At 40.4% G+C, this 9,655-nt stretch overlaps 2 pseudogenes; one reads left to right on the top strand and one right to left on the bottom strand.

Moving 5' to 3' along the window:
- Nucleotides 1–458: 458 nt before the first annotated feature.
- Nucleotides 459–1,200, bottom strand: LOC102877617 (annotated as a pseudogene).
- Nucleotides 1,201–1,246: 46 nt separating this feature from the next.
- Nucleotides 1,247–9,655, top strand: part of LOC102877218 — an 11,014-nt pseudogene continuing 2,605 nt past the window's right edge.

Genomic DNA, 9,655 nt, shown 5'->3' with positions numbered 1-9,655 from the left:
AGACATTAAGTCCTCATTCATTTTTTAAACCATATTTAATCTAAGTTTATTATTATAAAGCATTTCACTTTCCACTGCAAGTTAAAGTTAACAAAGAATCTAAATTGTTTCATATATAAAACTAACATACCCAAAAGTATCCCATTAAAACTAAAGCATACCCAGCCAAGAAATAGAGTCTGCAAGTCTATTAACCCTCTCGAATGACTCTACTACCACAGCAATTTAATGAATAAAAACCAGAGTCATTGTGATTAAGGAAAATGACATAGAAGAAAACTGTAATGATGTTTTTAGAAAGTAAGAAAAAATAATCGCTTTTCTTTGCTACCGGAAAAGAAACTTATGAAAATACTTTCTTTTCATCCAGTCTTCATTAGATGTTAAAGTATCGGCTCATATAAGGAGAAAAAAGTATAGAACATCCACCTCATGAAACCAAAAAAAACTCCATTCAACTATTTTCCCCCTAAATTCAATGGCTTCAAAATCCACAGCATCTCTTCATCTGTCTTTTCTTGGCCTTGAGTCTTTTTCTCTTTATTATGCTTCCAGTGGTTTTTCTCCTTTCGAGTCTTCAGTTTTCCATCACCAACACTGGCTGTTTCCACCTCTGTTAGCTTTCCTTGGATGCTTTTCTGTTTGTCTGAGTCTGTTTGCTCACAACTCTTCTTATGCTTGGGCTGCTCCTCCTCTTGCTTTTCTCTGTCCTCCACATGGTGCCTCTTTCTTTTCTGGTGCATTTCTCTATGACTGGCTTGGTGGGCAGTGGTACTCTTTCTGAGAGTTGCTTGTAAATGTCAGATTTTCCAGTGTATGAGCCACAATGACAGTCTTGCTAACTAAGGTTCAGCGGCACTGGCTTTCCTGAGGAATAGTCCCTGGACAGTTTATCGTAGCTTGGAGGATCTGGCCTCATTCTACTGTCAAAAGCTGGAAACCGCTGAGGTAACCGGTTCTCCAGTGTTCAAGGAATATTACATGGTCTTGGGAAGTAAGCCTGGACAGTTCCATATGAGACTCTCTGATCAGACATTCTATATCTGAGTCTGGAATCAACTTCTTTGTACCCAAAAGTTCCCAAATAATCTTCTCTCAGTTTTCTGAGACAAGTCTTTGGCTCTAAACCTTGGCCTTCTATATTTTTATATAATCTTCAAGTTCATCTTGGAAAGAGTCATAGGTCTTTGAACCCTGCATTAGGCTGACAACAGAGTGAAAACACGAAATGTGACCATATTTATTAATGGCGTCAGTATCTCAGCATGAGTTTCCCACAGTGCCACTGTGGAATACCTTGTTTGAGGCAGGTGTCTACAACTACCGTAGCCCCCTCGCACCCTGCCAGGCCGCCAGCCGTGATGTAGGCCGGGAAGAGGTGGCAGAGAGGCAGGAACAGCCACAGTCGCCGCTGCCGAACAGGTCAGCAGAAAGCGTCCTCATTAATTTTTAATTGGAAAAATACTTTTTGAGCATCGACTTTGTTCTAGGAATTGTTCAGGACACTGCAAACTCTTGAACTAACAAAGCACAAAAAATCCCTACATTTTTTATGAAGCTTACAAGTTGATTAATTGTTATTTTTATATATAATTTTTATATAATTATCCAATAACCTCTTTCAGTCTTTGCTAATCAAATGGAAGATCACAAACAATGTAATAAGGCATGACAGTTGCCTGTCAGACATGTACAACCACAGTTCCTACTCAGACTTAATTAATTAAGCCTTTTATTTTAACAAGATTCTTGGGTCATGTGTGCTTTTTTTGTTTTGCTTTGTTTTGTTTTTTGTTTGTTTATTTTTTGTATTTTCTTTTTGTTATTATTAATTTTAATGCACGTTTACAGACTTTGTAATTCCCCATTCATTCCTTATTGCATTTTTCTCCCAGCCCACTCCTACCCCCAGTTTGCTCTTCTCTTTGAAAAGTAAAAGAAAAATTATTTCATTGTTACACAATTCACACACACACACACACACACACACACACAGTCCACTATGCAGCCTTCATTTTGGACTCTTATCATGACAACAGTACCTGATCATATATCCCTTTTAAACAGTTCTCTCCCTCATCTGTTTCAATGCAGTATGCATTACTTATTCCCCAACCCCGATGTCAGTCCCATTTTACAACAGTGGCACTATGCAATATTTATCCTTTTGTGACTGAGATATTTCATTCAGCATACTATCCCTCGAGGGCCATCCATTTTGTATATTTCATGAGTTCCTTGTTTTTCAATGCTGCATAGTATTCCGTTGTGTGAATATACCAGAGCTTTTGTAGCCATTCGTTTGTTGATGACACAAGTGCATTTTTAAGTTTGAGGTGTCCTTACTATACCATGAGCCCAATATATGGATTTAATAAAACTCTTGAAAGCTCTACATATCCTAAGGGGAGAATTGGATATAAGCATAGTCTTGTGTTAAAAAAAAAATACTAGTATTCAGATTCAGGTAACATAGATTATGAAGACGGCTTGCAACTAGGTAGTGTTTCATTCTGTTTTGCATAGGATACTTCACAACAACACTGGTAAACAGCTCCCTCTAGTGGAACTTTTTAATGGAACGAGGTCATGGCACTAGAGACATTATCACCAATGTCAGATGGATGCATGGATCTTGGTCAAAAGCAGAGTGTCAGAGGAATGTATATCTATGTTTCATTGACTATGCAAAGGCATTTGACTGTGTGGATCACAACAAGTTGTGGCTAACCTTAAGACGATTGTGCTCATGTGAAACCTATACTCAGACAAGGAAGCAGTCTTAAGAACAGAGCAAGGAAACACTGTATGGTTCAAAATCAGGAAAGGAGTGTGTCAGGGATCTGTTCCGTCTCCCCATACCTTTTCAATCTATTGGTGGAACAGATCACCTGGGAGGCTGGACTCTAAGAAGAGGAATGTGGCATCAGGATTGGAGGAAGATTCATCAAGAATCTGCATTATGCAGAAGACACAACCTTGCTTGCTGAAACGGAGGAGGACCTGGAAGTACTTGCTGCAGAAAGTTAAGAACTGTAGTCTTCAATATGGATTGAAGCTCAACATCAAGAAAACAAAGATTCTAATCACCTGGACAATTGGCAGCACCATGATAGAGAAGAGGTTGAGGTTGTTAACAATTTCAACTTGCTCAGCCCACAATCAACACTCTTGGCACCTGCAGTCAGGAAATCAAAAGACTAATTGTACTGGTGAAATCAAAAGGTGCATTGCCACAGGAAAGTCTGCTGTTAGGAACCTCTCCAAAGTACTGAAGAGCAATGGTGTCTCTCTGGAGACTAAGGTGCATCTGATACAGGCTTTGGTCTTCCCAATCACTTGTTATGCCTCAGACAGTTGGACAATGACCAAGGAGGATAGAAGGAGAATTGATGCCTTTGAGCTGTGGTGCTGGAGAAGAGTATTGAGAATACCATGGACTGCTAGGAAAACAAACAGATTTGTCCTGGAAAGGGTTAAACCGGGTGGCTCCTTGGAGTCAAGGATTCTGAGGCTCCGTCTAACATACTTTGGACATGTTGTGAGGAGAGACCGGTCCTTGGAGAGGGACATCATGCTTGGGAGGGTGGAGGGACGGCGCAGGAGAGGAAGGCCCTCTATGAGGTGGATTGATTCAGTGACTGGGATAATTGGGATGGGAGTGTCAGAGATGGTGCGATTGGCACAGGACAGAGCAGAGTTTAGGGCTGTTGTACATAGGGTCGCTATGAGTCGTAGGCGACTCGACGGCACATAACAACAACAACACCACAATTGTACTGGGAAAATTTGTGGTCAGGGACCTCTCCAGATTGAGAAGCAACAATGTTTAGAGACTAAGATACGCCTGATCCAGGCCATGGTCTTTGCAAATACTTGCTATACATCAGAGAGCTGGACAATGACTAAGGATGACAGAAGATCAATGCTTTTGAGTTGTGGTGCTGAGGAAGGGTCTTGAACCCTTCATGGACTTCTAAGAGAACAAACACACCTGTCCTGGAGAGGGTGAGATTAATTTTCTCCTTGGAGGCTAGGATTTTGAAGCTCTGTCTCACATACTTTGGACATGTGGCCAGGAGGGATTGGCCATTGGAGAGGGACATCATGCTTGGAAGGATAAAGGGGTAGCACAGGACAGGATGACCCCAAATCAGATGGACTAATACAGTAAGTAGGGCAATGAGAATAGATGTGTCAAAAGTCAGTGAGACTGGCTCAGGACAGGGCAGGCTTCAGAGCTGTTATACACAGAGTCTCTGTGAGTCGCAGGCCACTCCATGGCATAACAACAACACAACAATAAAAACTCTCCCATGGAATCAAAACCAACTCATAGGTTTCCCTCCTGTGCATTTTAAAAGGCTTTAAGATAGCATAAGTGTGTATCTGCAATGGGTAAATCATTGATTGTACAAAATTCTATCATTGTATCTCTAGCCTCATTTCTGTCCCCAGGTCCATACTTTTCAACTACTGATCCCTTTCCCTTTCTTCCAACTTTTGCATTCCAGTCATCAATTATTATTATTAGTGAATTTTGGTTGGTTGTTTGATCCATTCCAGACTACAAAAGTTGGTAAAAATTTTCTGTTTCCTCCTCTCTTGCTCTAGTTGTTGGTGCATATATTTGAATGATAATGGTATTAACAGGTTTTCCTTGTATGTATATGGATAGTATCCTGTCACATTTTATTTCAGAATGGATTGACAAATGGTCTTTTTTACTATGAATGTGACCCCCATTTTCCCCTCACTTTTTCATTCTTGGCATAATAGATCATATGATTGTCTAATTCAAATTGGCTCATGCCAATCCATCTCCGCTTTCTAATGCTTGTTGTTATTGTCATATGCGTCTAGTCGTCAGTTACTTGTGACTCATAGTGACTCTCTGTACAACAGCCCTGAAACCTGCTCTATCTTGTGCCAACATTACTATCTCTAACACACCTATTCTCGTTACCCCAGACACTGAATCAATCCATCTTATCTATGATCTTCCTTTCTTTCTCTGTCCTTCCCTCCTTCAAAGCATGCTGTCACTCTCCAAGGACTGGTCGCTCCTTGCAACATGCCCAGAGTATGTTAGATGAAGCTTCAGTATCCTTGTCTCCAAGAAGCAGCCTGGTTTCACCCACTCTAGGACGAACCTGTTTCTTCTCCTGGCGGTCCATCGTATGTATAGTCATCACTCATCTCCATCACCACCACTCAAAGGCATCAATTCTCCTTCTATCATCCCTGGTCATTGTCCATCTTTCTGATGGCTAGCACATCATTGTGAAGACCATGGCCTGGACCAAGAACACCTTAATACATGTGATATTGTTCCATAATTTCTGCACTGTTGGGTCATCCTTCTTTGGAATGGAAACAAACATAAATCTCTTTCAGGCAGTTGGCCAGGTGGCTGTCCTCCAGATTTCTTGGCACAACTTAGTGAGCGCATCTAGGGCAGTATCTGTTGAAATATGTCATTTGAAATTATTGATAATTGGTGACTGGGATACAAAGTTGCAAACAATGAAGAAGGAATGGTACAGTCAGAAAGGATGGACTTGGTGACAAAAATGAGGTTTTAAATAGAATGATTTAATTATGTTTGTTCAATAATTTATTCATGGTAAATGTTGTTTTTATGTGCCATTGAGTCACCTGTGCCTCGTAGTGACCCTATGTACAACAGCCCTAATCCTTGCTCTTTCCTGTGCCATTTTTTTGTCTCTGACACACTTACCCTCATTACCCTAGTCACTGAATCAACCCATCTCATCAAGGATCTTCTCTTGTGCTGTCCCTCCACCCTCCCAAGCATGACGTCCCTCTCCAAGAACTGGTCCTACCTTGCAACATGCCCAAAGTATGTCAAACGAAGCTTCGGAATCCTTGCCTCCCAGGAACAGCCTGGTATCACCCTCTCTAGGATGTTTGTTCTTGTAGCAGTCCTTGGTATATTCGACACTCTTCTCCAGCACTACAGCTCAAAGGCATCAATTCTCCTTCTATCCTCCCTAGTCACTGTCCAACTCTCTGAGACATAGCAAGTAATTGCAAAGACCATGGCCTGGATCAGGCACCCCTTTGTCTCCAGACTGACATTGTTGCTCATCAGTACTTTGGAGAGGTCTCTGACAGCAGACTTTCCCAGTACAATTCGTCTTTTCATTTCCTGGCTGCTGGTACCAAGAGTGTTGATACCAAGAGTGTAACTGCACATACCTTTTTTTTAAAACACAAATGGTGACTTTATACATAGGCCTCACCTTGTGGACTGCATAAGAATCAGATTGACTCCATCTGTGGATGGAATCATTGGAGGAGAAGCTCAACAATAGCAGTCAAAACAAGGTCAGGAGTAGACTGTGAAACAGACCATCAATTACTCATGTGAAAGTTCAACTTGAAGCTGAAGAAAATGAAAAGAAATCCATGAAAACCAAAATATTATATTGAGTCTATTTCACCAGAATTTAAAAATCATCTTGAGAATAGGTTTGAAGCATTGAATACCAATGATTGAAGACTAGATAATTTGTAGGATGACATCAAGGATATCATCCATGAAGAGAGCAAAAGGTCATTACAAAGAGAGAAGAGAAAGAAAAAACCAAAATGGATGTCAAAAGAGGCCCTGATGGGAGCTCTGGTGACCTAGTGGCAAGAAGCTGTGCTGCAAGAAGCTGTGTGTGTTGTTTGAATCCACCAGATGCTGTGCAGGAGAAGGAGGAGCAATCTCCTCCTGTGCCAGTTGGAAACAATTTGATGGTAAAAAAATTAAATTAAAAATGTCTCATTAAAAAAAATTTGAAAAGCTACTTTGAATTTCACTAAAGCATCAAGAAGCCAAAACAAAGGGAAAACATGCTGAAATAAAAAAGCTGAAAAGAAGATTTCGAAGGACAGCTCAAGAAGACAAAGCAAATTATTACAATGGAATGTGCAGAGAGCTGGAATGGAGAATAAAAAGGAAGGAACTTTGCATTTCTCAAGCTGAGCAAACGGAAAACAAATTTAAGCTTCAAGCTGAATATTGAAAGATGCTATGACAATATGTTGAATGATTCAGGAAGCATCAAAAGAAGATGAAGGGAATACACAGAGGCACTGTACCAAAAAGAATTGACTGACACTGAAAAACTTTTTTTTTTGGCATAAAAATGTGCCCAACAGGTTGAGTGCTAGCAAGGTAGCAAAAAAGAAAACCTACTGGGAATTATTTTATGGTCAAGTCCAACTGAAAAACTTTAGGAAGCACCAATGAAATAAAGGAGGAAGGTGAAATGAAAGTTGAAGGCATTGGCAAAAAACAAAGCCCCATGAATTGACGGGATAGTAACTGACTTGTTTCAACTAACAGATGCAGCCCTGGATGACTTCATGAGTTTATGCCAGGAAATATGGAGGACAGCTGTCTAGTCAAACTGATTGGAAGTGGTCCATATTTGTTTTCATTCCCAAGATAGGTGATCCAACAGAATGTGGAAACTATTGAACCGTGTCATTAATATTACATACTGCTGATCATTGAAAAGTGGCTAGAACAGTAAACAGATAGGGAACTGCCAGAAGTTCAAGTAGAATTTAGAAGAGGTGTAGCACAGGGATATCATTGCTGATGTCAGATGGATCCTGACTGAAAGTAAAGGATACCAGAAGAATGTCTATTTATGCTTTATTAACTATGTAAAGGCATTTGACTATGTGTCTCAAAACAAGTGATGGCTGACATTGAGAAGAATGGATATCCCAGAATACTTAATTGTGCTTATGCAAAACCTATGTCTAGGCCAAAGGCTGTATTGCAAACAGAGTGAAGGAATCTTGTTGATATTGTTGTTAGGTGCTGTCAAGTCAAGTATGAGCCATAGCGACCCTATGAACAACAGAGGTGAACCCTGTCCTATCCTGTGCCATCCTCACACTTCCTGATATATTAGATCCTAATTCAGCAGTCACTATGTCAGTCCACCTGGTCGAGGGTCTTCCTCTCCTTTGCCACCTTTTACCAATAACCATCAGGAAGTTGGTATATGAACAAAGTAAGAATATTAAAAAATGCACAAGAAAAAATTAGACATATGATGATAACTTAAGAAAGCTGAACACAAACCCATTGCCTTTGATTTGAAACCAGTTCATAGACAACCCACCAGTGAATTTTCTATAGGTAATTTCCCATCTTTCTTCAGGCAAGATGGATTCAAACTGCCTATCTTTGGATTGGCAGAGCATTCCTTATACACTAGATCACCAGAACTCCCCCATGTGACCATAAGACAATGAAAATGATCCAGTTTAAGGAGGAAAAAAAAATCATGGATCTATGAAATACTATGAAACAGACCGACCCATGCATGATGAGGGAACTCATCAAGAAGAGAAACAAAGAGGCAGAGAGACTACATTAAGTCTCCACCACACTCCATCAAGGTGGAGTTTATAAACCTACAATTTATGGACAAGTTGTACTTACTCATTAAGTTTTATTAAATTTATTTTATTTTAAAACAATTGAAGTAATCTTAATTCACAACAAATTCTTCACCATAATCACCTTCACTTGCTTCATGTGTAGCATTTAAGGAATTAAAAAAGCTCTTGCACCTTTTCTCGCACTAAGAATGCCCAGCTCGCTGCAGTGGAGTGGGAATGCCTCCCAGGTGGCCTTGCAGCAGGTCTTCCCAGAGAAGGAGTTGGCCTGTCTTCCGCTGTGCACAGGTGGATCTGAACCACCACATAGGCGCCACCTTTGAGTTAGCAGCACAACTCCCTGTGGGCTAGGCCACCAGGACAAAGGCTAAGCAGGGCCTTATGCACCTGTTGCTACCTAATTACAAATTCTGCCTAAAGACGCAATAAAGAATGGACTTGTTCATAACTGAGGGACTAGTGCACCTGTATCTGAAAAACAACGGCTAAAGAACATATTACGCTATTCTGAAAATGGTAATACTGCCCCAAGCAATTTGTGTGTATATATATAAATGGGATCCCATCATCATTTTTCAGAGTGGGGGAAAGTCCCACCTCAGCTGCTGGCAGTGCTGGTCTCCCACTGTCACTGGGACCCAAAGTCTTCACCAGTCTTGAGCACAGAAATCAGCTTTATTCACTTTGTTGACCAATAGCCAGGCTTCAGCAGAAAACTTCTCATTCTGCACTATTGATTCCAACAAAAATAGAGCACCTGTGCAAGATAAAAAGTTATTCTTTTTTGCCAGAACCACAAACCATCAAGCAAAATTCCTGCCTTTCTACATGTGATACATATAGCTGGCCTTGTGAAAGGAGCTCACAATGGTCAGGAGCCATGAAATGCCTTTTTATCTCTGATCAGTACCTGTGATGGCATCTTTCATCTAACACGCACTTTTGAAGATGATGGTATCAGCCGTGTTAAAGGAAGTGTAGATTCTATTTGAGATGAGGCTGTGTTTGAGCCAATTATAGATAAACTGGAAAATGTGACTATAAGGAGACAAAATCCTAAAACCTGAATGTGCAAAGTCAAATGCTGTGTTGTAGGTCAGAAGAAATTCATTTGTTTCTGTCATGTTTGCAATGTCAGAGACTGAAGTGTTGAAGAAACATTTATTTCTTTTTTTTTTTTTTTTTTTTTATTTTGTGTGCGTGTACCGTCAAATCAGATCTG

This window comes from Elephantulus edwardii, unplaced genomic scaffold, assembly GCF_000299155.1.
Source record: "Elephantulus edwardii isolate Elephantulus edwardi_28Jun2011 unplaced genomic scaffold, EleEdw1.0 scaffold00244, whole genome shotgun sequence".
Classification (NCBI taxonomy): Eukaryota; Metazoa; Chordata; class Mammalia; order Macroscelidea; family Macroscelididae; genus Elephantulus; species Elephantulus edwardii.
This window is presented reverse-complemented; position numbering and strand designations above follow the sequence as displayed.